Source organism: Callospermophilus lateralis, unplaced genomic scaffold, assembly GCF_048772815.1.
Source record: "Callospermophilus lateralis isolate mCalLat2 unplaced genomic scaffold, mCalLat2.hap1 Scaffold_959, whole genome shotgun sequence".
NCBI lineage: Eukaryota > Metazoa > Chordata > Mammalia > Rodentia > Sciuridae > Callospermophilus > Callospermophilus lateralis.
In genome coordinates, this window is record NW_027517765.1 from 228,869 (window position 1) to 250,833 (window position 21,965).

At 40.7% G+C, this 21,965-nt stretch overlaps 1 pseudogene; it reads right to left on the minus strand.

Annotated features, from left to right (window-relative positions):
• Positions 1 to 1,165: 1,165 nt before the first annotated feature.
• Positions 1,166 to 14,971, minus strand: LOC143387323 (nuclear receptor-binding factor 2 pseudogene; annotated as a pseudogene).
• Positions 14,972 to 21,965: the final 6,994 nt, after the last annotated feature.

Sequence of the window (21,965 nt, forward strand, 5' to 3'; positions counted from 1 at the left end):
CGCAGTGGCGACCGCCTGGGCAGGCCCAGGGAGGCGGCCTCCCCAGCCCCGTGCCGACGCCGGCCCCACCCCTCAAACCTTAAAAAAATATTTTACGTTGAAGAAATATTTCAATGACTAAAAAAGTGTACTCTCCTGATAGAAATAAAAAAAATGGTGCATAATCAGATACAACACCTTTGTGCTTAGGCAAAACATGACGTTAGTTAAACCAGGTTAGTTTAAAACGTATATTGACTACTTTGAAGTAACATGGTTGACTTTTGGTCCAATACGTTCTTACTCTTTCTCAATATGTTCTTGTGCCTACCTCACCACAAGTAGGATGACATCAATGGATGATTCTTTTTTTATATAAAACACAATTACTTTATTAATTTCTTATAATCAAATACTGCCAACTAACATTACTTCCATTTATGCATCATTAAAAACAAAGGATCATTCCTTAGTATTTTTAAGTCATGCATTATATAAAAAAGAACTTAAAATGCACCCTGATTAATTACGTAAACTGGTATTTTTTTTTTTTTAAAAAAAAGCATAACTGATAATTTGGTTCCTTTCTTCATAAAATGGAAATTTAAATACTTCTCCTGATAGTCTTGAGGTCAGCATTATGTTATTAGTGCAAAATGAGGGTATTATGGTTTCATCTAGAAAGGTGTCTATCCTATACACCTTACTTAAACAAACAAAGTGTGCATAACAAAGGCATACAGTCAATGCATGATGGAAAGCATGTTTCAAATACATGGCAGCCCCTCAGGCCACCATATTATTTAGGTTTTACATTATCATTTATGCAATTATAGATTAATTATACATAACACACTTTTATACATTTTAACCCTGAAGAAAAATAATTGGTGCTTGAGAAAATTATTCTAGGTAGCCATTTGGTTTGCATCGGAAGAAAGTGAACCTCCAAGAGTTTACTGTATGCCATGTGGGAACCATTAGCTCTGGTGGGTAGATCAGATGTGCAATGTATTTCACAGTGACTGTTTCCCACATCCTGGCAATGCTGCTCCTGCCAATCAGCCAGATGGTAAAGCACATCTGGAATTACCCTTGTATGTGGTTTTCCCTTTTTTATTTTTTCTTCTTTCCTGGATTAACTGTGTTGCTGTATTTCTTCTGATCTCTCCAAAAGCCTTCCATTTCAATTATTCATAAGTCCTTTCAGAAAATCCTCAGACAGCTCCATAAGTGGAAGTTGTGGAGATGGAAAATCCAAGGGAGGAAGATTGGGTATTGGAATATCCTTGGCTTTCCCAGTATTTGTTGCAAATTCCTGCCAGGTTGAAGGTGTAGCAGTGTCTGAACGTGGTGGCAAGTTCCATAATGCTGACTTTTCTACAAAATCAGCATCCACATCCAGCTCCTTATCAACTGGAGCTTTTACAAGTCTGGCTTTTTCAGCCTTTAGTGCTTTATTTTCTTTCCTTAATCTTTTATTCTCAGCCACAAGGAACTCCTCATGCATTTTTAAATCTGCAATTTTGGTTGCCTGCTTCTCAATAATTGTTTTATCATCCTTTGGGGCTTTGCTTCCAATACATGGCTGTGTTGGCTCACTCTTTTGCTGAAGTAAAAATAGTAGTGTTTCTGTATTCCTGTCAAAGACTCCCTGAATTTCAGAGAAGGGTTTCTCTGTACAAGGGCTGTAGTTCTGAGAAAGAAGGGGACTCTGACCCTCTGCATCCTCATCAGAGGGTTTGTGAGATGCCTGAAGATGGGTGGCTACATCCTTTTCTGTGTTCTGAGATTTTGATCATTCTTCACACTTTGCCCTTTTCCACCTCTCCTGGATGACGATGAGCTGTTCCATGTGGCTATCCCCTTTTAATTGCAGTGATAAATGAGCCTGCTCAGACTTGGTCAGCTTCAGAGCATCAGAAAGATAGGCCGTAGAGCATTTTTGTGACAAGAAATAGCTCTTGGTATTTCCCTGCAGCTCATAAACGGTCTGCTCTGCTGAGGAGCCAGGTTGAGAGATGCTTCCATGACTTCCAAAGACCCCGGCACCAGCAGCGTCGCCAGGGCACATGGAGGGAAGGAGAAGAAGAGCGCGAGGCAGCCTTGGAGACCTCCGCCCCTCAGCGAGCCCAGAGAGACCGTGGGAGGCAGGCGCAGAAGAGGCAGCCACCCTACTGCTTCCTTCCCCAGCGCCTTGGCCGCCTCCTGAGCTCTGCATGGCCAAGTCCTGACGTCACTGGCCCAGGCTGGTTCCAGGCAGGAGTGAGGACAGGAGTAGGTGGGGCTCCCGGAGGGCAGGGCAGCTGCTGATGTCTGCTTCCAGAGTTTCGTTTTATTTTTTCCCCATGAAATATCTTCTGAAAGGGTAGTGGGATGTTTTGTGAGGAGGTGCAGGCTTTTAGAACCTTAAGATTGCTATCATCCAATACTGACATCTCTCATTTCCTGCTTGCCTGACTTTTTTCAGAATTCACTCTGCTTAGCCACATTCTCTCTTGCACTTGTGTACCCACCTTTATCCTTGTACCTGTTGATGTTTTTCAAAAAGTAGATCTGAGGGCTGGGGTTGTAGCTCAGTGGTCAAGCGCTTGCCTCGCACATCTGAGGCACTGGGTTCAATCCTCAGCACCACAAAAAAAATAAGTACATAAATGAAATAAAGGTATTGTGTCCATGTACAACGGAAAAAAGCAAATTTGAGCAGAGTTAAACCATGTACTGAACTGGGCCATGATGGGAGTTAATTATTCAGCAGGGCTTTGCCTTGAAGTTGAACACAAACTAATAAAATAGCATGTGTTACAAATTGCCAAGTATGATGATGCATTTAACAATGACATTCCAAGCCATGGTGTTACTGGTGCTTACCTGTGAGGAATCCTTGCTTCCCCAATGTTGAAGCATAACACCAGAGAAGCATGCTGAGGCAAGGTCAGAGTGGAAAGTAGAAGCTTTATTAAAGACAGCAGAAAAGACTTCTCCCAGATGAAGAAGGGGACCCAAGAGGTGGAATCCCTTTTTTTTCTTTTTTTTTTTTTTTGCATTGGGGATTGAATGCAAGGGAACTTAACCTCCAAGTGATACCCCCAGCAATCCCCCCTCCTTTTTTTAGAGACAGGGTCACACTAAGTTGGTTAGGGCCTCACTGACTCTGAATTTACAATCCCTATGAGCCATGGGATTATTGTCATGTGCCACTGCACCTGGCAGCAAACACATATTTTTTTGATTTTGTTTTTGAGAGAGAGAGAGAGAGAGAGATAGAGATAGATAGATAGATAGATAGAGAGAGAGAGAGAGAGAGAGAGAGAGAGAGAGAGAATTTTAATAATTAGTTTTTAGTTTTCAGCAGACACAACATCTTTGTTTGTATGTGGTGCCGAGGATCAAACCTCGGGGCCGTACGCATGCCAGACGAGTGCGCTACCACTTGAGCCACATTCCCAGCCCCAGCAAACACATTTTTAAAAAAGAAAAAAAAAACAAAGGTGCTGGGTTGTGGATGAGCAGTGGAGTACTCTTCTCACAGATGCGAGGCCCTGGGTTTGATTCTCAGCACCACATAAAAATAAATAAATAACATAAAGTTGTTATGTTCAACTACAACTACAAAAATAAATATTTAATTTTAAAAATGAAGCATCTCTTATCACTCATCCTGGTGTTTTCGAAACAAAATCAGGAACTCACTTTTCCTGATGTTATGGTTGAAATGTACTTTTATGCATGCTTGCAGAATTAAAATTTCAATTTAAGGAGTGTATATCAGCATTTTTGATAAACGAAAAGTTTCCAGAATTAATTATTCAAAGAGCAAAAACTGTTATTTCTTGAATTATTCGGGATTTTGTTCTGGGTAGTTTTAAATGTTCTTATTGAAAAAGAGTATTAAGGAATGAATTAATCTATTCAACAAGAATTCATTGATCTTTCACTATGTCTCAGGCCTTTGCTTGCTGCTTAGAATCTAAAACTCAACCAGAGCCAATTCTAAGTGTTCAGATTTACTATTTCGTAGTACCCATCACGTAAACCAAAATTCTAGTACAGGTTGCAGTGGTAGAAATCTATCTAGATTCATTAGGAAAACACACACACACACACACAGAGGCAATAAAAAACTAACCCTTTGGGCTTAATCAAAATATAAAACTTTTTTGCATCAAAGAAAAACATTAAATAAATAATTAAAAAACTACAGAATAGGAAAATAAATTTGTAAATCATGTGTTGAACAGGGACTTATATCCAGGCTCCATAAAGAATTCTCACAATTCAAGAATAAAAAGTAAATAACCCAATTTAGAATGATGGAAAGAATGTGAACAGACTTTCCTCCAAAGAGGACATATGAATGGATAAAGAACACATGAAAGATGTTCAAACCATTAGTTAATAAGGATCTGAACATCAAAATCAATGAATGAATAGTTTTAATCCAAGACAGATGATAGCAAGGTTGGAGAGGATTTGAGATGCAATAGGTTGATGAAGCAGTTTATGAATCTTCTAAATATGTGAGAAACAATGACTTCACCACAGGGTCACACTGAGGTGGTCATAATTAAGAATAGCTAACATGCAACCTAGGTGCCAAGTTCTGTGCTCAGAATTTTATAGTCACCACATAATTCTGTCCCCCTTAGGAGCCTGTGATAGAGACATCATCATCCCTATTTCGGAGATGAAGTGAACTGGCCAGCTGAGGTCACAGAGTCAGTAACTGTGAACGTGCCATGTGAACCCAGCTGAGACTCAGACATCTGAAGCACTGAGGGAAGAGGGAGAGAGGCAGGGATTCCTGGGGCCCAGAGTAATTCCTGGGGCTGGAGCTGAGGCTACAAAGGGAGGACCAGGGAGGAGTGAGAGGTTTCAGAAGGTCAGACCTGATTAACAGAACTGGTTAACAGAGAGGAACCAAAGGAAAGGTCTGGTAGGAGGGAGAGAGGGGCGACTTTAGAAATTTGGGGTTCTATGTTCCAAGGAAAAATCCATATAGGGAATTTGAGTGTGTGGAACCCAGTGTGAGAGGCAGAAGGAGAGTCTGCAGAGGAAGACTTCAGGAGTGTGAACTTTGGAACTACTTCTCAGAGATCCATGCTGGGGCCTATGAGCAAAGGAAAGATAAACAGACAAGAACATAAAAACTACAAGAAGCAGCATGCATTCATATGTGTGTGTACATGTGTGTGCACAAAACACACACACAGACAGACACACACACACACACACACACACACACACACACACACACACACACACATTCATTCCCTGAGGACTTGTGTCACATAGTTATGTTTCAGTGTGAATCTTAATCAAATTCGATTTTCCTCTGACAGGTACTTTTCCCTGTTTCTGTGTTCTAGTTTAAGACTCGGTCTTCTTTTATGAAAAACCATATTCATACCAACATGAAAGTTCTTGTTTTCCATATAGAAGGAAAATTAGAAAACAATAGAATTGTAAGAAACAGTTTCATTGTTAGGACTGATAAATCGTACACTACCCATCAGTCCATCTACGGAGTAGCAGAATGTCACAGAGAAGTAGATCATTTGCATTTGAATATATAAGCAGCAGATCCTGTAAAAAAAGATTCCATTTAGCAGGGATGCATGACCCTGGTATTTTGCGGGACCAAATTTGTCTTTAACTGGCATTGCTAGCTTAGGCTTCTGTTCTAGGTAACTCACTTGCTGGGAAAATAACATTGTCTACAGAGTCAAGTCTATTTAATAAATAACAGTAGAGGAGGATTTTTCATATTTGGGCTTAATGTCTTTGGGCAAATTATCTTCACCTGTGACTCACTTTCCTCATTCAGACATGGGGAGAATAAAGAGTTTGCTCCCAGGACTGTGGGGGGCAGTAACTATGCTCCTCTGCTTCCAAGAGCAGAACCAAGGAGGTGCCAAGTGGATCTTGTGCTGCTGCTTCTATTATCCATGGGACATTTGGCTACTCACCCTGGTCACAAATTTCCTATGGACAAATCAGCAATCATGATAAGACTGATGCACAGCTGCTTCTGCCACACAAAACACGACAGAGTGCTTCAGGAAATTTTATTACCAAAGATGTTTATTTGGTTTGCAGTGTGGGAATGCAAGTTCTGGAGAAAGTGACTGCACAGGACCTTCCCTCCCATCTCTCTTTGCCCTCCTTCTTCTTGTGAATCATGACTCCTCAAGCCCATGACCCCTCACCCAATCCTCACCAAGGACAGAAAATGTGAACATAGATGGCAATACAAACTCACCAATCTCACTGTTCAACAGGCAATTTGTCTATAATAACAAGTCTCAACTGTTCAAAAATACAGTTAAAATTAAGCATAATTTTCTTTAAAAATTGGCTAGTATTAGTCAATTGAAGTTTCATTTCTTTTTTTTCCCTAAATACACACTCGTAATAGTAGGCTTTATCCCTCCTGATAGCTGACTTAAAAGAATTTCAGTTGCATTTAGTATTTAGAGGTTAAGTGAGTACAAAGACACTAATACTAAAGGGACAGAGGAAACCACCTGCGGCTCCCTGCAGCATCCAGCAAGCCCTTCCACAGGGAGGGGAAGGCACGGGCACCTCAGGAGCCCAAGGGGCACTGCTCGGATGTGTCGCTCATGGCAGGGCACAATAGCATCCCAGGCAAGCAAGAATCCCCTAGGAGGTGAGCCTTGTGTGAAAACCCCTGATTCAACCCAGCTGCAGGGCGCCTGGCTTACACTTCACTTGTTACACTTAATCTTTGCTGCAATAAGGAGATGAAACATTTTGTTTCTCTTTGATGAAAGAAATAAAATCTGTAAAATGAGCAGTTAAAATAACATCTTGGGTGTCTGTGTGAAAGCCTCATGTTTGCAAATACAGCTGAAATGGTATATGTATCTCATTTAGATAGATGCTAGTGGACACACTAGTAAAATTTCATCAACCCCTTCATTTTGTCATTATTTAAAGGGTCAAAGCTGTCTATGTAATGTGTGGATTAAGATACCAATCTGTACCATCTCTTATTTCATAAAACTCTTTGCTCTGTAGAAATCTGTGTCAACTTAAGTGAACAAATGACAATTTTCTTATGGATCTAGAAAATGTACATCTGCTTAAATTTACCATCTATAATAGCTTTTTCAGACACATTTGTTCTCTAGAAACAAATTTGGCATTTGACTCTGATATCCTGTGACCCCTGAGATGGTCTTAATGCTTTCTTTTGTTTAAGGTTCTCAGAAACACGGACAAGCACATGGTGATGGATTTCATTCATGCAGAACTTGCTCTATATTGTACTGTGCATAATGTTATATGGCACATTCACTTTTATTTTGTGCATTTATAATTGCTATATGTTTTGTATGAAAAGAGGTAATTTGAGCTGTTGAAGGAGCTATGGTGATATTATAAAATAGAACAGCAGATAGTCACACGGTCAAGGAATGTCATTTTTCACATTTTTAAAATCATGAGTGTTCAACATTAAACTACTAGAGTTTTAGTACCATGTCCCATGATCTATTTTGTAGTATATACTTATTGATATATTGACATCTATATCTATTATTGTAATACTATGATATATGTTATATGTTATACATTGATATGGATATGATATCTACTGACATGCTTATCTATATAACATTCATCAGATATTCATTGTATTAGACTCAATTATATCTTGTAACTCAATACATCTTGCTAATATATTTGGTCACGTCACATGTATTACAAAGTCCCTTTGTAAGATAAGTTTTTCATAGGACACTCAGAAACACACAAAGATGGCTCTTGACCCTCAAATCACAAAACAGGAACAACAATACTTAGACCTACTTGTGGAGCACAGTATTCTTAATACGATGGTCTTCTGCATGTATACAAGACTTCTTTGTATATTCCTGCAGCTGGGAGGGAAATAAAAACCCTTTGGATTGTTTAAGTAAATACCAAGCTGTTACACATTAGTTCAAGTAACTGTATGAGATAAATATTGATTCAGACATGTAATAAATCTATGAAGATGACTTCTCCATGCTTACTTTGAAGAGAAATTCCCCAGAAGGGCAAGGATGTCATTTCCTTGGCATGGCAGATGCGGTTTTAAGACTTGTCAAGGAGGAAGCATGTCTCGCTTAGGCACCTCTGCTCTTCTCCACTGAGGAATGCAAGCCAGGGTGCAATATTATTGTTAGACTACAAAGAAGAGACCACCCCAGTGGTTAATGTGAACACTGCCACAGCTGCTCCTCTTCCCTTTGAAATCATTCAGGGTGATGCATGAAGAAGGGGCTGCTTTTATCAGCCTCCCACTCAGGGTATGTTCAGCCCACTGAGGAAAATACTTGTGATACACTGTTGACAGAAAACAAAACACGGCCCACACTGTGGGCTGCTGCCAATCAAGGCCTGCAGCTGTGATGGGGAGCATCCGCTGACTCCACAGGGTTGCCGCAAGGACCTGTGCTTCACTTATCAGTGATCACAGATCTCCATTGTCCCTGAGCAAGGGGAGCCCCTAAAAACCCCTGGATCACCAATGCTGACATGCATACATGGATGGATGGATGGATACAGACAGATAGGCAGAGAGAAAGAGGATGAATGAATATATGTATATATTCCTTTCCATAAAGCACATCTTTGCTCCCATTAGACTGAATCTAATGATTAGCAGAGGGAAAAAGTTTGAGCTGACAACTCCATATCACCCCATTGGAATAGCATCACTCAAGTCCAGACTCCTACTCTCTCTCCCCCAAGCTACCAGGGTGGCCCACCTGCCTCTATGGCCCCTCCAGGGAGTTTCTACTGCTGCCACTCACCCTTCCCCAGGGACTCCAGCCATGCGTGGCTTTACCCGGTAACCCTTCCCAGACAGCTGCTCCAGCCTCCTGTGCCTGGTCTGCACACTCCTTCTCTCATGTGCCTGGCTTCTCCTTGGTCTTCAAGGTTGAGTCACTTTCTATGGTCAAATCTTTATTAAATTCTGTCATGGCATTAGTGAGTCTTCTTCCATTGCACTTACTAATGTGTCAATAAGAAATGATCAACTCTAATTTTCTATGTTAGCAATTCTATCACTGTTTATCATATCAATGAGCACAGGGTATTGAAGTTATGTGTTTCCCATCCCAAATTGCCAAAATATCATGACTTAAGACCTACTGTGAGCACCATGCCAAACTCTGGGTGTGTGCTGAAGAGCAAAACTGCCTCAGTCCTGACCTGCTCTTGTAAATCTTTCGCGGTACTGGGGATAGAACCCAGGGCTTTGTGCATGCTAGGAGAGTGCTCTCCACTGAGCTCTAACCTTGATCTAATGACCTTCCTACCTTGGCTTCCCACGTATCCAGTTACAGATGTGCTCTTTTGATGCTTATAGTTTAAAGAAAAAAAATGACATTAAGTAAGTTTCAAGTTACAAATCTAATAGGTGTGGGATGAGGTCAGGGGAACAGGGTGTGGAGGTTGAGGCTGGTGGGGTCAAAGCCAGGAGAGGGGAGAGGATGAATAGCAAGGGTCAAGGGTTGGGGCCCATAGAAAGGGAAAAGAAAACCTAGTTAAGGCAACAGCACCTGCATGGGCTTGTAGAAATACCCTTGAGCAAAGTGTGGAAGAAAGAACTGTGGAAAAGAGTAAATGCTGGGCTTTGTGAGCTTTTCAATGAAGTGTGGACCTGACCCTGAGGGTTGTAGAGAGCCAATGCCGTACACTGGCAGGTTTCCAGTGCTCAAAACGGTCTTCACAAAACACTGACGCCGTAGATCTGCATCATGAATGAAAGGCACTGATTAAAGAAGATGCTGCTTTAATATTTTAAAGCATTAGGTAAGTGCCAGGCACAGGGGCACACACCTATGATCCCAGCGGCTCAGAAGGCTGAGGCAGGAGGATCGTGAGTTCAGAGCCAGCCTCAGAAACAGTCAAGCGCTTCTCAACTTGGTGAGACCTCTCTCTAAAAAAATCCAACATAGGGCAGCTGTGTGGCTCAGTTGTCCAGTGCCCCTGAGTTCAATCCCAGGTACCCAAAAAATAAAAAAAAAAGCCTTTGATGAAAACTTTAGTAAACTCAGAATTCCCATGTTCAGGTACCTCTCATTATTTCAAAGTCATCTATTTGGGAAAACTTAGACCAAGTAAAACAAGATCCACATTTCTATTCAATTTTATTTTATAATCTATAAAAAGAAAACTCCTCCAAAGTACACATTCATGAATAATGAATAATTTAGAACGTCTAGAACAGATTTTTACATGTTGATATGTGTTTGTGTGTATACATATAATATTCCATTTGAAATAATGCAACAGTGTAGGTTATCAAACTCAGACAAAAATATCAATCAACATATTTAACAACAGCAATATGTTAATGGGTCTGACTTAATATATATATATATATATATATATATATATATATATATATATATATATTATTAAATATCTTTTAATGAAGCTTATGAATTTGAATATATCTTATTAAATATCTTATTAAGAAGCTCATTACTTTGAATATATCTTATTAAGTATTTTTCATTTCTCAGTTTCATTAATATTCAGTCTTATATTCTTAATATTTTCTTTCATTCAGTTTCAAGTGCTTGAGTTAGATGTTCCTGCCTTGAGTCTGAATGCTGACCAGCCCATAGGTGCCTTGCAACTCCAGACTGAGGCAGCCAAGAGCACAGAGGAAGATTTTGAAAGGAAATACATTCATTGCTCTTTTTTTCTTGATATGATGAATTTACTTACTGCCTTTTAAAAAGAGGCTAATTAGCTTTTTAAAAGCTGCTGGAAATAAATTATAAGGAATATACTAATAGATGATACATATTCAGATGGACAGGACAATAATCTTCTCGGAGTTCAAACTGTCACTGTGGAACTGCAGGTTTCCACACACACTCTGGGTCACTTCCTCAGGTTTGGGGAATTAGAAAGACATTTCTCCTGGCTTCACAGCAAAGCAAGCTAGACAAGTCACAAGTTCAAGACTTTTTTGAATCTATCAGAGCGCTGTGGTCACAGGGCCACCATGAAGACCCAACTTCTCTGCAGTTGTGAAGAGAAGCCAGCACTTGTCCTTGGGGCAGAGACCACAGGGATTGGGAGAGATACAGACTGGAGGAGGAAGAGCAGAGTGGAGCCCCAGGGGCCTCAGATAAAAGGGAGGCGGAGGGTTCGCATCCTCCACCTGACCTTCTCTACTGACCCCGCAGGCTTCATCTGTGTCTTCATTGGTTAAACAGCAACAGTCCTGGCTGGGAAGCACTGGGAATGAGTTTCTTCCTCAGACTCTTCCCCACCCACACCCCATGGAAAAGCCTTAGGGGGAAGGGGGAAGAAAAAACTACTGCCCCAGGGAACCATCAAATACGGGGCAGCCACAGCAAGGGAGTGGGCAGGACCGCCAAGACCACCCACCCCCAAGAGCAAAAGGCACAATGTTGGCTTAATTGGAAAGAAGCCCCCACCCTCTCCACTACCCCACTGAGGGGAGGTTTGAGGAAAGAAGGGTTTGAGAGCAGCTAGGAGACAGAGAAGGAGTAAAACCACCTGGAAATCTACCCCACACCAAGCACAAGGTATCACCAGAGGGGGCAGCCGGCAACCATACCAACCCTCAAATCGCCTACCTCCCCCTTCATCCCCACACTGAAGGCCCCACAGGAAAATATGAGGGGCTCACCTACAGGTTCAAGAATGACTTACTTCTACCTCGATTGTTTCCATAACACATTCTGCTTTCAACAAGCAATCATAAAAATCTAAAATGATTAAAATTATTGCAAAAGAGGACAAAAATTGACGAATGTATACTACCCATTTTTGAGGTGTACGATAAATCTAGTGTGATCAAGACAGCCTGGTATTTGCTATAGACACACACAGAGACTGTAGAGACAGGTCAACATTAACACAGGAAAGTAATGTTATATGAAGCTACAAAGGTAGTCAATTGAATAAGGAGAAGTTTTTTCCACAAATAATAACTGGATGCCCAGATGCAAAAAAAAAAAAAAAAAAAAAAAGATGAACCTGAATACCTATCTCACCCTTCATACAAAAATCAGCTCAAAATGGATCAAAACCTTCAGTGTTGAACTATAAAGCATCTAGGAAAATAATTTTGTGATTTTGAGTTAGGTAAAAAGTTTTTAGACCCTACCCCAAAAGTAGGATCCACAAAAGAAAAATAAATTGAAAACTTTTATCTGCATCAAAATTAACTTTCAGACACTGATAGAATAAAAAGTTAAACAAAAGACTGACATAATATATTTCAGAATGAAGACATATTCAGAATACATGAAGAACCCTCAAACAATAATAAAAAAACTACTTTTTTTAAAATAGGAAGAAGACTAAAACAGACACTTCAGAAAATATACAGAGGTGTCATAAAACGCTCAGTGCTACACAAATTAAGGGCAGTGTCACTCCTCTGAGTTCTGAGGAGATTGACTCCTTGCTACACAGTAAGTTGAAGGCTTGGTTTTTCAGAGGCAGATTAGGTTTACTTTATACTTGATATACAGAACAGTTCTCATTCATTCCAGTGTTACATCTTTAAACATAAAAATGTCCAACATTATTAATTAATTAGGGAAATTTATAATTAGGGAAATTTATAATTAGGGAAATTCAAATCAAAACTATCAGGAGATACCATAGACTCTCTGAACTGAATGAATCCTGAAAAGAGAAAGGATCTGGGCCACTACAGAGCATGCACACAGCCACCTCCACCTGCACAATCACTTGTGAGGTTAGAGCTTCCTAACATGCACCTATCAGGGCTCAGCAATGCCCCTTCCTGATATTACTAACTGAAACTTGCAGCCACACACACTCACACATACAAATGTACATAAGTGTTAATAGTAGCTTTATTTATAATCCTCCAATCTGGGAACAACCCAGATTTTCTTCTGCTGGTGAATGGGTAAACAAACTAAGTATCCATACAAGAGAAGGTCACTCTGTCATTAAAGAAAAAACCCCAATACCTCATACAATGTGGATAAATCTTAAATGCATTCTGTAAATGAAAGGACCCACATTCAGAAGACTGCATGTAAGACTGCATGTATATGACACATAGACAAACAAAATTATAAGGACAGGTCAGTGGTTCCAAAGGTTGGCATGAGGGCAGGGTTCTACAAAAGAGAAGCAAATGGGAATGTGGGGGTGACAGCTGCTCTCTATCATCACTGGGAACGATTCATGACTGTGTATCTGTCAAACTTACGGAAGTGTATTCCACAGAGAGTCAATTTCACTGAATGCAAATAAAACTGATAATTTACTACTGTTAATCTGTCTCTGAAAAAACAAAACCTGCAGCTCACTGCGGAGCAGCAAGAAGTCATCCGAGTCAGAACTCAGGGGCTGACACTATCCTTAATTTGTATACCACTGAGCAATTCATTTAGAAAAGAAACTTGTTAATGGGATGTCTTCTTCCCAGTTGGTACCTGGAGGTTCCAATGCTCTTAGACCAGCTCATTTCCATGGTAGGTGCCATCTGCTCCTAGTAGCACACCGAGTCAAAACCCTGCATCTCTGTCTTCTAGAACAGGACCAGCCATTGGCTCGTGGTGAGCATACTCACCTCCTTGGAGAGTTCCTTTCTCTGGGCACAGAGTCCTTCACATTTAGGACCTGCCCAGCTGTCTGCTCCCTGCTACAGTGTTCACCCCTCTTCTCTACTCCCTGGAGCTCAGCCCAGGAGTCACTTACCAGGCAGGTCTTTGCGACACACTGCTCTAAAGCTACCAGGTAAGGATCTCAACATCTATACTGCTAGAACAGCCATCAAGGTTCATAACAACTGTAATTAACTAAGGAACCAAAGAACTGGGGAACAAGGAGCCAACTACATATCACTGACCATTAGATTTTTAGCAGTTAGCAAAGGACCCTGAAAAAAGTGAGGATCGATAAATACTTACTGACTGAATTAATGAACAAGTAGGTTTATTTTAGTGTTGATATCCAGAACAGTGCTCATTCGTTCCAGGGTCACATTTTTAAAAGTAAATTCAACAATTCATTGCTGGCTCACACTCAGCTCCAAGGGAGCTGTTTTAGTTAATTTCATGTGTTAATCTGACTAGGCCAGGGGGTGCTCAGGCACTGGTCAAACATTGCTCTGGGCATGTCAATGAGGGTGTTTCTGAATCAGTGGACCAGTGAGCAGACTGCTCCCCTCCTGTGGGGGGAGTTGAAGCCCTGCCTAGAAGAGAGAGCTGATGTGGCCACATGATGCCTGAGATGGGATACCAGCCTTTCCTGTCTTCAGACTCATAAAACTCAGACCTTCTTGGGTTTAGAGAATGCCGACTTTCAGACTAACACTTCAACTACCAGCTCTGTGGATTCTTAGGCCTCTGAATTCAGATTGGAACTATCTGTTGGTTTTCCAGGTCTGTAGCCTGCTAATGACAGAAGCTGGAACTTCTAACCCTCCATAACTGTCAGCTAATTCCTTATAATAATCTATTTGTTAGTGGTTTCTCAGGAGAACTCTAATATAGGACCTCCTATAAAATTTTTCCCTTACATTAGTTACTTTCTTAAATTCCTGACATACTTGGACTTTTTTAGGTACACTCTGTATCTTGTACCCACAACGCATCCATTTTGCTTCCTACCATCTTTGCCGTGCTGCCCCCACTTCACTGTGCACAAGGACTGAATATGGCCCGCTGTGTGACTTTTTGGTTTTGGTTCTAGGAAGAAACAAACTAAACTGCTCTCCAGGGACCTGCTAAACCTACACAAAAACAAATAAAACAAAAAAAATGTGTCATCATTAGAAAAAGGGTTCTTTTCAAATATGGCAAAACCTAGTGTGGTCACTTCAGAGGAATAGTGGGGACTCAGTATTTTCTTTAGACTTCAGTGGTGCTCTAAAGAAACAACCCTGTACCGACCTGGTATTCCAACTCCGAGTGCAGGGGTCACACCGTTCCTTAGCTGCCATGCTCCTCGTGAGTATTTCAGCGTGTCACCATAAAAATCTCAAAGGCAAAGCTCCCTCCACACACGACCTCACCGTCACTGTCTCTGGCCCACTGTAATATCGAGGGAAGTGCACCTTCTGAGAAAAGTCTGTTTTTTAATATTCATAATAGTTCTATTTCATGCCAGCAAGAGCATTTCCCCAAACCATGTATTTCCAACTAAAAAGTTAAAAATAATAGATATTGATAACTAAAACTTGAACAAAATGTGGCTCAGTACAGCCCTGGCCTACCATGTGAGGCCCTGGGTTTGTCCCCTAACAACACAAAGTAAATGATTTAAAAATTCTAAAAAAGTTGGACAATACAAAAAAACTAAAAATATTTGCAGCTATTTGAAATAAACAGCATTACTTCTTTAAACACTTTTTCAATTGAAGGTCACAGTTTACTCTAACTAACCACCTTAGGCTCCCAACACTTCCCCAATCCTCGAATGCTGTTAGGTCCATTATTTTTGTTCAAATAGTAGTACCGGAGAACTCATTTTCAATTGGAGGCAAAGGTATATTTTATTAAATTCATTGATCTTTGAGAGAGAATGTGAAAGCAATAAAAAAATACAGATAGAAAGAATTTACTGAAGACCACACACCCTAAGCAAATGTATGTCTCCAGCATTTTTTCTGAGATAAACTCTTCAATAATGTTTGTTATTAAATAGCACCAACATGCACTGACTCAACACAAAGCATTTCTTTGTTATGGACTTGGTAGAACACGGTGTAGGAATGTGAGGAGGAGCAACCAGACAGGACTCAGACAGGAGGACAAGCCAGGTGGAAAGGAGCAGAGAAAGGTTCTGGGACTCATACTCTGAACAGGAAGGTAACTCTCCCACTGCACTGCACTTGAGACTCAGAACTCCTCAAGTTTCCTGCACGCACACACACACACACTGTGCCTTCCAGTGATTCTAAAAGTGAGAATACTTCAATATTTAACTCCCTGAATGCTAAAATTCCAGTTATTTCCCTGACCTATGAGCAAAGCAATATTGATGCAATAATCATGAAATGTTACTGAAACACAGTTTTTAGGAGCGATTTCTCATTCTGCTCTAAATATACAAAGATTTTGATTTGTCATTCAATTGTTTACCCCTTCCTAAGTCTCCTAAATAGTGCAGTAAGAAGGAAAAATAGATTTTATCTGAAAAACTGTGTGCATCTGGTGAAATTAAATGGGGGCAGAAGAGAAAATTTTGAATATAATAATAGCAAACCAAAATTACTGATCTACTTGAAAGCAGTGTATTATTTCAAGCTTCTCTACTTCCAAAAGTGGATAAAGAACCAAAATTCTCAAGTAATAAACACAGGGAATCATATTCAAACCCTGAAAAGTATGTCTAAGGAGTGATGTAACTGGCAGCTGTTTTTAGTCAGTGGCTTTCTCCTTGGATGTGATGGTTACAGGGATGTAAGGTATTTGTCTCATAAATCAAATATATTTGGTGTATATGCTAATTCATTTTCTCCTTCAAACACACCTAAAACTTGAACATAAACAACCATCTAGCTATGGTCCAAATGTCTGCATTTCTCCCAAGATTCACAGCTTTAATCCTAGCCTCCAATGTGTCAGGGGTGGCCTCTAGGCAGTGAGTGGGTAGAGGGGCAGAGCCCTCAGGAATGGAATATTAGTTCCCTTGTAAAGGAGACCTCAGAAGCTGCCTCATCCTTTTGCTATCTTGCGAAGAGAAAGCAAGAAAGTGTCAGCAATGATCTTCTGTGATTTATCAGAATGTGTCTTCAATACACAAAGACTGTTGTTGCAGGTTTCATCTTGTTGCTGCATGATACATGCTAGTTACTGCAAAGTCACCAAGGTGCACCCACCCAAAGTACCCTCAGATAAGACACTGTTTAAAGTATCTATACTTTTTTCTACATTCATCACCAATTACCTTGATTTTAAGAAGTTTTAAAAATCAGATTACACTTAGGCTATGTTTTGGATAAATGTCCCATAAAGGCCCATGTGATAAAGGTCAGGTCCCCAACTTGTTGTTACTGGGAAGTAACAGAACCTTAAAAGGTGGGACCTACTTGGAGGTCTTCAGGTCACGAAGGGGGAATTTGAAGGAGATAGTGAGACCCTTGCCCCTTCCTCGTCCTCTTTCACCACCAGACCATGAGAAGAGTCCTTCTACTTTGCCATCAGTCCCACCTGAGGCCTAAAGGCAATGGGTTCACCTCATCAGGGACTGGATACTCTAAAACTGTGAGCTAAAGTAAATCTTTTCAAATTTGATTAGCTCAGACATTTGTTATAGTGACAGTTGACTGACACCAAGTAGCATTAGCAGATTATCTATTTTGAATATTGGAGCTGAAATGTCATTATCATCTGGTGAAATTTAGCATCAAAACAGTATAAATCTAGGGGCTGTGCAGGGGGCTCAGTGGCAGAGTACTTGCCCAGAACATGAGGTCCGCTTGCTCTAAAGAGCAGTTCTGAGGACTGAGTACTTTCTGAAATCATTAACCATCTTTTCATTAACAAATTGTTAAATTCTATAAAAAACCCAGACTTTAAAAATTAAGTTCCTACAGAACATGAGAGTAAAGCAGAAAAATTAAAGTACTAGTAATTTTCCATCAATATATCATGTAATCTCTTGGAAAACAAACTTAGATCTATCTTCTTTTCTTAGAAACAAAATTATCCCAATCATTATCTAAAGCATGTGGAAAAAGAAGAAGAAAAAGAAGTATCATTAGTACTTTCAACCAGTTTGGGATGGAATATTACCTATTAGTTTAAAAGAAAAACCAAAAGAACCTAGTACTAGAAAATTAAAATCAGGAAAAAATTTACCCAAAATGTGGGATAATATGTGTCCCTGAATTTTTGCCTAGTGACTACAATACTTTCACATTTTTTTGAGAGACAGAGAGAGAGAGAGAGAGAGAGAGAGAGAGAGAGAGAGAGAGAGAATTTTAATATTTATTTTTTAGTTATCGGCGGACACAACGTCTTTGTTTGTATGTGGTGCTGAGGATCAAACCCGGGCCACAAGCATGCCAGGTGTGTGTGCTATCACTTGAGCCACATCCTCAGCCCAACTTTCACATTTTTTATGAACTGTCTAGTCCTTGCTAAAACATAGCCCAGAGATATGGAACATGAAAACAAAAAGAAAGATATAACCAAAGAGAAGAAGAGTCAGAAACAGAAAAGCCACATCCTTTGAGTCTTGCTTGCCCCAAAGCGTGCGGTGGCACCTGGGTGCTTGTTGGTGGGAGTAAAGGGACTAGGAGTCCCCAGCCTCCAGACTAGGACTCACTGTCTGAAACCAGAGCTGAGACAGGGGCTGGGCCAATACAACAATAAAAGAAAGATGAAATTAAAATCGTGGGAAGTATGCTCAGTGGAGCACACAGAGCTAGCCGCAGTGGAGACAGCAAGTGACCACTTCAAGTCAATATTGAATCTAGAAGTCAGTAGCTTGCAGGAGAAACTTTACCTTCCCATTTGCAACCCTCATAGTCGGTAACCCTGGGGACAGAATGGTAAGGTGATCAATAACCCCTGGAGTAAGAATAACAGAGTTCCAAGAGGGGGAATAAAACTCAGCACTCAGCAAGAAGACAGCAAACCCAGAAGCGTGTAGTCACGTCTAAGCTAAAGTAACTCAAAAAATTGCTAAGGGCTTAAAACATGCATTTGTATTGTTCAGAGAAATAAGGGGAGGGGCAAAATTGACTTTTTAAAAAGGAAATAACTTAATGAGAAGAGGCCTAAATCCAGTAAAACAAGGAAAGTCAAGGGCCTTCTGCAGGGTGAAGCACAGTAGGCCCCAGCACCAAGCTCCCCTGTAGCAAGTGGCAACTGACAGAGAAAAATGACAACTGTATTTTTACTGACAGGAGAGGGCTGCTAACACAAGAAAATGAGATGAACTGGAACTCCAGAGCAGGAGCTCTTTCAAAGTGAGGAACAAAGTGACTGCTGGTTTCTTCTCAGGGGTCATTTGTTGATTTGGGGACACGTGCTAATTCTACAGGTGCAGACTAAGAATTTTGACTGGGCTGCCTTAAGGGACTCTACCAAGGGGGCCAAGCCAGCAAGGTTTGTAGGAGTCAGTGTGTCCCTTTTAAGGAGCAGAGTGCATGTGTGATGGGTCCTGATCACAAGGTTCATTTTTCCTAAGGGACTTTGCTAAATTGTGGGCTGTGCTTAGAAGCCTGAGAGACCAGGCCAGGTGTGTCTAAAGCCACCTTGAGGGCTCCACTGGTAGCATGTGAGAGAAGAATTCTGCTAAGCCAGAATGCTTGCTTGAAACACAAAACTCCAGGATGTGTAAGGAATCAAGGCCAAAAGCACCACACATTAACATCTCCCAGGGAAGTGAATTAGCAAGTCATCAGAGCTGAGCAGAGCTGACCAGCTAAACCATGCCAAGCACAGACAGGAAGCAGAGGCCTTTCCAAGGTCAGCAAGGACCCCAGCCCAGTTTGCCTCACCTGCACCAGTTCTTCACCAGCCTGGCCAAGCAGGGAGGGGGAAAGCCTTCTCTGCCACCGTGATCATCTATCACCATCTGGCATACAATTAAAAATTTTTAGATAGCAAAAGGCAAAGAATAGGAGATTAGTAATCTAGAGAAAAAAGATAATTAATATAGGCTGAGAAATTACCCAGAGGTAAAAATAACTGTGATTAAAATATTGGAGAAAATAGATGTATATAAAAGGGTGAAAGATGGAGAATTCCAACAACAAATGGAAGCTACAGAAATCAGCAATGAAAATTCCATAAGAGAACTAAAGAACATAATTAATTATTAGACATTAGGGATTCTGGATGCATTTACTACTATCCTGATTACAACACAGACAGAACGGAAACTCACGACACACAGAACCTGACAACAAAGCAAAAGCTGGTGGCCTAGTGGAAAAATGAAAATTCAATACACACTACTACAAGCCCATAAATGGACAGAAGTTCCAAGGGCAGTTGGAGGCCTGTGGCAGAGTGGAAGATGAAAATGCACACCCCACGGCCCTGCAATCTGGCCCCCAGCAAGTGGGCTGCAGTACCTCTGCCTCCTTTACTCCTAGTACAGGTTCAAAAGGATGCTTGACAATGTTCTCAGCAGCATAGCACTGCTTCATGAAGTAAGACAGCTGCACACATGAAGAGTTTGGGCATTCTTTCAGCTAGGCTGCGACAGTCTAGATGGGCAGCAGCATTGTGTGCAGCTCTCCCTCAGAGGACAACTGGCATTATGGTATGTAAAGTGCCACACAAAGCATGAGGGTCCATATAAAAAGTTCATCAGAAATGATGTCATAAAGAAGCATATGCCTAACAGAAGGGATACGAGATACAACATATGCCTAACAGAAGGGATTCGAGGACAACTCAAGGTAGAAGTCGAGAGAGAGAAAAGTGAAGAACCATCAATGCTACAGAAACAGATAAAAAGCTGGGAAAGAACAGTCCATCATTGAGGGACTCTTATTTGACACAACAACAAGTGTCAGGGTGGTCTCCCAGTTTGCCATCTTGTCCTACCAAGCCACGCTGCCTTCCACCATGGACTCTAGTTTTCTGCTGAACTCTCAAAATCTAGACAACTGATCTTAAATTGTCATCACAGTTTTATTCTGTCTATGCTTCATATGGTGTGCCCAGGAGACACTCTTTCTTCCTACTCCACAGGGCGACACAGGAAGCCATGCCACACACAGAAGACTCACTCCTGGTCCTGCAGATGTTGGCCTGAAATGAACACAGGCTCTAACATGACCAGGGTGAGGGTCGGGAGTTCCAGCTCTGTGCCAGACACCTCCCACAAAGACCCCAGGGTTCAAGGCCCAAGAGTAGGTTTACCCGGAGCTCCAACCAGACCCAACCTTCAGGCACCCTCCAGCCCCTCCCCAGGTCCTGGATACTGGAAGGCACCTTACAGTTCCAGGTCACCAGGGAGCTCTACTCTAAGCCAACTCTAGACAAGGGCCATCCAACAAGACACACAAGGCCCTTACAGAAGTGGAAGGGGCAGGAATGGAAGAAGTCAGTCCAAGAATGTGATTGTTTCAACTTAGTTGCACTAACAACAGAACTGGAAAAATCATGAAACTCCAAAATTAGTTAAAAATACAATGAAAAAGCAACAAGAGAAATTAATGTGTTTTATTTACTTCAACTATTCTTGCTCTACAGAAATACGAATTCAAGCTTCATGAAGGTAGGACTCTGCCTACTCTGCTCACTGCTGGATCTCCCACAGACATCAACCTAACACAGCTCACCTGATTTAGTAATAGATACTTTTTTAGCCATTTACTTTTTCTTCAGTTTTTCTTTCTATTTTTCCCTATATTTTACTCTTAATACTAGGTGAAGCACATAATATTGTATGAAATTTTTTTATGAACCGTTCTCAAAAACACACAGCATTTGCTCTCAATATTTGCGCTTAAGAATTAATGATATTAGGGTTAGAGTTGTGGCTCAGTGGTAGAGCACGTGCCTAGCATGTGTGAGGCCCTGGGTTCGATTCTCAGCATTGCATATAAACAAATAAAGGTCCATCAACAACTAAAAGAATATTTGGGCTGGGGCTCAGTGGTAGAGCACTAACCTAGCACATATGAGGGCCTGGGTTTGATCCACAGCACCACAAAAAGGTAAATAAATAAAATAAAAGTATTGTGTCCATATACAACTAAAAAATATTTAAAAAAAATAATTGATATTAAAAAATTTCATGACAACTAAATCTAAGAAATGACATAATGTGCCAAGTCAGAAGGGAACATGACAGTATGGAACTAGATTAATATGAAATTCCTTTTACCTCTCTTTGTTATTCAGGAAAATGGAACTCTGCAAATTGGTACTTAATGTTAATACACAGTCATATCATTGCATGTAAGAAGTCAGCATACAATATTATGTGTTTTACCTAGTATTAAGAGTAAAATATAGGGAAAA